This window comes from Giraffa tippelskirchi, chromosome 10, assembly GCF_054371585.1.
Source record: "Giraffa tippelskirchi isolate mGirTip1 chromosome 10, T2T-mGirTip1v1.2.pri, whole genome shotgun sequence".
NCBI lineage: Eukaryota > Metazoa > Chordata > Mammalia > Artiodactyla > Giraffidae > Giraffa > Giraffa tippelskirchi.
In genome coordinates this window covers 41883048-41888910 of record NC_137284.1, presented here as the reverse complement: position 1 = coordinate 41888910, position 5863 = coordinate 41883048, and the positions used below count along the sequence as shown (strand labels likewise).

Sequence of the window (5863 nt, the reverse complement as noted above, 5' to 3'; positions counted from 1 at the left end):
TTTCCCTTAAAAGGACCAGCAGACTTAGATTTCTTTAGGTTTTGATTTTTATCAAAAATATAGATACTTTTGCTCTTCTTTTCCAATGATAGTACTGATTATTTACTGTTCTTTTCTTATTGCATTTGCTAGAATGCATTGTTTAAAGTTAATAATAATGGTCAAAGTGGGCTTCTCATTGCTTACAAGTGAAAACTATTTAGCCTATTCTAAGACAGGGCATCCTAAGAAAGATTATTTTGTTTCTTATTTTAATCAGGGTTTATTAAGAATATCTGCTGAATTTCATCAAGTAACTTTCAACGTCTATGGCTGTACTCGTTTGGCGCTCTCCGTTAACACCATGGTGTCATAAAATGTGTTAAACTTCCTGATTTTGTACTCTCATATTCCTGGAATCCTACCTGATGATCTCACTGCTAAATTCCAATTAATAATATTTTATTTGCATTCATAATTTAAACTGTCATTGAACTATGTTTTCCTTCTTTGTACACTCCTTATCATGTTTTGTTATTAATATTGTATTGTCTTTCTATAATGAGTTTAGGAGCCTTCTCCCATTTTCTTATGGTCTATAATTTAAGCTAAATCTCTTTTCTAAATATTGGATAAGATTCATCTTTGAAACTCTGTGATCACATTTCTTTGTTTAGTGATATATTTTAAATCACCTTTCCAATTTATTTTACAATAATTAGTATTCTACTTTGTTTATTCACAAACAGTGTTGCTAATTTATCTTTTTGCTGGAAAAATATCTACATAATCTAGAATTTTAGAAGTTTAGAGTATTCACTAGTAATTATTTAAATCTCATTTATATCTGGATTATGTCTCCATTTTTATCCTAATATGTTGTTACTTCCTCTTTTCCTTAATTGAGATCATAATCTACATTATCGGTCTTTTTAAAAATTAGTTTTTAAGTTTATCTTTTTATTTGTTTATAATTTTCTACTTCGTTTTTTCAGATTCTACCTTTATGTGTTCTTTCCTTTTTTTCTCCAAAGAAAAAATTTATGATTTCTTCATAAAGAGTAGCAGTGACTCAGCCTGTTCCATCATTGCAAGCTGCCTTGTCAGAAGGACCTCAGAGGGAATGGGTTTCTGCTGCCCACTGAAAAGCTGGGCTTTTAGAACTAAGGTAATCAGGTTGAAATTGGAGTCCCTTGGTGGGCTGATGAGAGCAAACAGGTCTGGCTCATTGAACTCTTCCTTGTAGACACTGAATGTATTCTTGATGACAAACTGTTGACTGAAGTCTCAACCAGTGAACCCAGAGCTCACTTGCTGGTCTGTCACTGGAATGCTAGACAAGCTGAACAACTTCAGAGGTAAGAGTCAGCCCTGTGGTGATCATGAGTGTATTTCCTTAGAGCTTCCTAGGAAGGAGCCTCCTTTTACTGCTATTTTATTTTTTCTGAAATGATGGTACTACATAACCTCCCAAAGTGGTAACATCTTTTCTGCCTGTAGAGTCAGTTTACTATAAAGATCAAAGTTGAACTTTGCCACCCGTAGTTTACTGAAAATCCAAGGCCAGATACATATATTAAGTTACATATAACATGGCCAGAGCAAAAGGAGAACAACCAGGATGCTATCGTGATTATAAAGAGATAGAATGTTTAGTTTTGTGAGTAGCCATCAGTATTGCGTTTATTCAGGTTATTTCAATCTTAAAAGGTTAAATTGGCAATCCTGGATTTTAATGTGTTCTACATTTCATGTGCATTTGTTATGCACTGTACAAAGTATGTTTATTATTCCTAAAATCAGGAATAATTGACAAAAGCAACTAAAATTGGCTTAGGCAGAATAACTGTAATGCTCTTGGATCAATCTCAGAACAACTGAAAGGCAAGGGATATGTGAACATGGTTAGCCAGAAATCTTTTCAAAACTTTTCAAACTATTCATTTATGGATATTTTTATCAAAGTTTGGAGTTTTGAAAATGTAGAGAATACAGCTGACAGCGATGTGCCATCTATATATTAAATAGTATTAAAGAACACAAGAAAGGTTTTCTAAACAAAACAAAAGAATAACATTTTAGGTGAGCCCTGAAATAAACTATCAAGAGATTAACATTAAATCAGACTTCACACAGTTCATGATGTATCTTTTTTCCTGTTTCTGTTGAGGCATTCTATACGCCATGGAGAGAGTGATAGCTCTTGTTCCTCATAGAAAAGCCAGTCTGAACTTCCTTTGCTGTCTTTGTTTTGTTTCCTTGGAGAAGGGAAAATGAAAAAAGGCACCACTCCAGTATTCTTGCCTGGAAAATCCTATGGACAGAGGTGCCTGGCAGGCTACAGTCCATGGGGCTGCAAGAGTCGGACATGACTTAAGAGACTAAACCAATGAGAAACTCTGCCTCTCAGAGACATGGAAATCCCACTTGTTAACCCTGTTTTTTCTCTTTCTGCAGTGGAAAATGTTCTGACTCAGACAATGACCATTCACCATGCGATCCTTGAAGGTAGAAGCTTGATGTTTGGAGATGGCCTCCCCGGAGCATCCAGACAGCCCCAGGGTGGGGCGTGGGTTGTGTCCTGGGGAGCTCAGGCCTTCACCTCCAGGAGGCACTACTGGGAGCTGGATGTGTCACAATCCTCCAGCTGGATTCTGGGAGTCTGTAAGGACACCGGTGTCTAGGGATACCACTATCAGTATTGATTCTGATGAAGCATTTCTTCTATTTTCTGAAAAGGTGAACGACCAGTATAGTCTCCTAACCACCTCCCCACCCGTAGTTCAGTTTGTGAAAAGTCCTCCGGGTAGGATTGGAGTGTTTCTGGATTTGGATAATGGAACTGTGAGCTTCTATGATGTTTCCAGGAGTTCCCTCATGTATAGTTTCCTCCTTCCTTCCCCTTTCTCCTCCCCTCTGAAGCCTTTCCTTTGCCTTAGTTCTCCATGAATTTTCTAGTTCCTTGACCATGTATTTGAAGTTATTTGGAGGAAATTGCTGTCTTTAACATAGTGTGAGGTCAAACAATAATACCTGACTGCCTCTGAGCACAGTGTTATTTAATGGAACATGATAGTATGTTTATAAAATGGCTTAAGCATGTTGAATGTATGCATTTGTTAATTAAATTTTCTTTTCACAAAAGTTTATTATGGAATATTTCATAAAATTTAATCAATTGCTTGTCTTTTTGAAATAATAGTTTTATTAAAATAAAAATTATATAGCATTAATATTTTCTTATTTTAAGTATATAATTCAGTTGTGTTTTTTTAATATACAAAAATTTGTGAAACCAGAACTATATAATTCCAGGACATATCCATCACTCCAAAAAGAAACCAATGCTCATGAATATTTACTGCCCACTGCCCCTCCCCCATCTCATGTCACCCCTTAATTCATTCTTATTCTTCACGGATTTTTCTCTTATACAGTTTATTTATTTGTTTTTTATTTTTTTATAAATTTATTTATTTTAGTTGGGGGCTAATTACTTTACAATATTGTAATAGTTTTTGCCATACATTGACATGAATCAGCCATGGGTTTACATGTGTTCCCCTTCCTGGACCCCCCACCCACCTCCCTCCCCATCCCATCCCTCTGGGTCATCCCATTGCCCCAGCCCTGAGCCCTTGTCTCATGAATCAAACATGGACTGGTGTTCTGTTTCACATATGATAATATACATGTTTCAATGCTATTCTCCCAGAACGTCCCACCCTCACCTTCTCCCTCACAGTCCATAAAATTGTTCTATGCATCTGTGTCTCTTATTCTGTCTCGCATATAGGGTTATCGTTACCATCTTTCAAATTCCATATATATGCATTAGTATACTGTATTGTTGTTTTTCTTTCTGGCTTACTTCACTCTGTATAATGGGCTCCAGTTTTATCCATCTCAGTAGAACCGATTCAAATGTATTTTTTTAATGGCTGAGTAATATTCCATTGTGTATATGTACCACAGCTTCCTTATCCATTCATCTGCTGATGGACATCTAGGTTGCTTCCATGTCCTGGCTATTGTAAACAGTGCTGCGATGAACATTGGGGTACACGCGTCTCTTTCAATTCTGGTTTCCTCGGTGTATATGCCCAGCAGTGGGATTGCTGGGTCATATGGCAGTTCTATTCCCAGTTTTTTAAGGAATCTCCACACTGTTCTCCATAGTGGCTGTACTAGTTTGCATTCCCACCAACAGTGTAAGAGGGTTCCCTTTTCTCCACACCCTCTCCAGCATTTATTGCTTGTAGACTTTTGGATAGCAGCCATTCTGACTGGTGTGAAATGATACCTCATTGTGGTTTTGATTTGCATTTCTCTAATAACGAGTGGTGTTGAGCATCTTTTCATGTGTTTGTTAGCCATCTGTATTTCTTCTTTGGAGAAATGTCTGTTTAGTTCTTTGGCCCATTTTTTGATTGGGTCGTTTATTTTTCAGGAATTCAGCTGCAGAAGTTGCTTGTATATTTTTGAGATTAATTGTTTGTCTGTTGCTTCGTTTGCTATTATTTTCTCCCATTCTGAAGGCTGTCTTTTCACCTTGCTTATAGTTTCCTTTGTTGTGCAAAAGCTTTTAATTTTAATTAGGTCCCATTTGTTTATTTTTGCTTTTATTTCCAATATTCTGGGAGGTGGGTCATGGAGGATCCTGCTGTGATTTATGTCGGAGAGTGTTTTGCCTATGTTTTCCTCTAGGAGTTTATAGTTTCTGGTCTTACGTTTAGATCTTTAATCCATTTTGAGTTGATTTTTGTGTATGGTGTTAGGAAGTGTTCTAGTTTCATTCTTTTACAAGTGGTTGACCAGTTTTCCCAGCACCACTTGTTAAAGAGATTGTCTTTTCTCCATTGTATATTCTTGCCTCCTTTGTCGAAGATAAGGTGTCCATATGTGCGTGGGTTTATCTCTGGGCTTTCTATTTTGTTCCATTCATCTATATTTCTATCTTTGTGCCAGCACCATACTGTCTTGATGACTGTGGCTTTGTAGTAGAGCCTAAAGTCAGGCAGGTTGATTCCTCCAGTTCCATTCTTCTTCCTCAAGATTGCTTTGGCTATTCGAGGTTTCTTATATTTCTTATACAGTTTAAATTGAATGAGATCATGCAATTTGTGACCTTTATGTCTGGTTACTTTCACTTAAAGCTTTCATAGTTCTAATTTGTAAGCAGTGTGCTTTACTTGCACAAATGAACTACACTGGAGTGGAAGAATGAAGTGGTATATATATATCAGATTAGTAAATAAACGGAATGGTGCTTAGTATGTACGTCAAAACTGACTTAATTGGTTAGATCCAAGTGCTTGGCAAACTTTATCATTTTTCAAAACCCTAGTCACTCAGCACATCTCAGCTCAGTAAACATTTTCCTGGAAAATTTTTCATGATTACACAGACCAGTGCAGTTCCTGGACTGGAACAGGGGCTTCAGCCTCCAGAGTTCAAATCATCAGACACTACTGAACACTCCATAAGATTCCAGAACATAGCTCCCTTCTAAAAGGAGTCCAGATGGCCATGGACTGAATGTGCAATTGAAATAATAATTGATATAATACATCTAACAAATATATAATAGAAGTATGATAGGAAGATGAAGGGAAGAGATGCGTCAACAAGTGTACATAAGGGTCAAAGAGTTAAACGGCTCAATATTTCATTTCTGGTATTTCAGGTAGCATTAGTGGTAAAGAAGCCACCTAACAATGCCAGAGACAAAAGTTACAGAGGGTCAATCTCTGGCTTGGAATGGACTCTTAGAGACTCCCAAGAACAGAGGAGCCTGGCAGGCTACAGTCCATAGGGCCTGAAGTGACTAGCACATGCACACACACAAGGTCGGTAGACATGATTTCTATTAAGGCACTGTTGT

The 5863-nt window shown here is 37.0% G+C and overlaps 1 pseudogene; it reads left to right on the top strand.

Annotated features, from left to right (window-relative positions):
* The first annotated feature begins 1102 nt into the window (after positions 1-1102).
* Positions 1103-2928, top strand: LOC145522438 (tripartite motif-containing protein 64C pseudogene; annotated as a pseudogene).
* The last annotated feature ends 2935 nt before the right edge of the window (positions 2929-5863 follow it).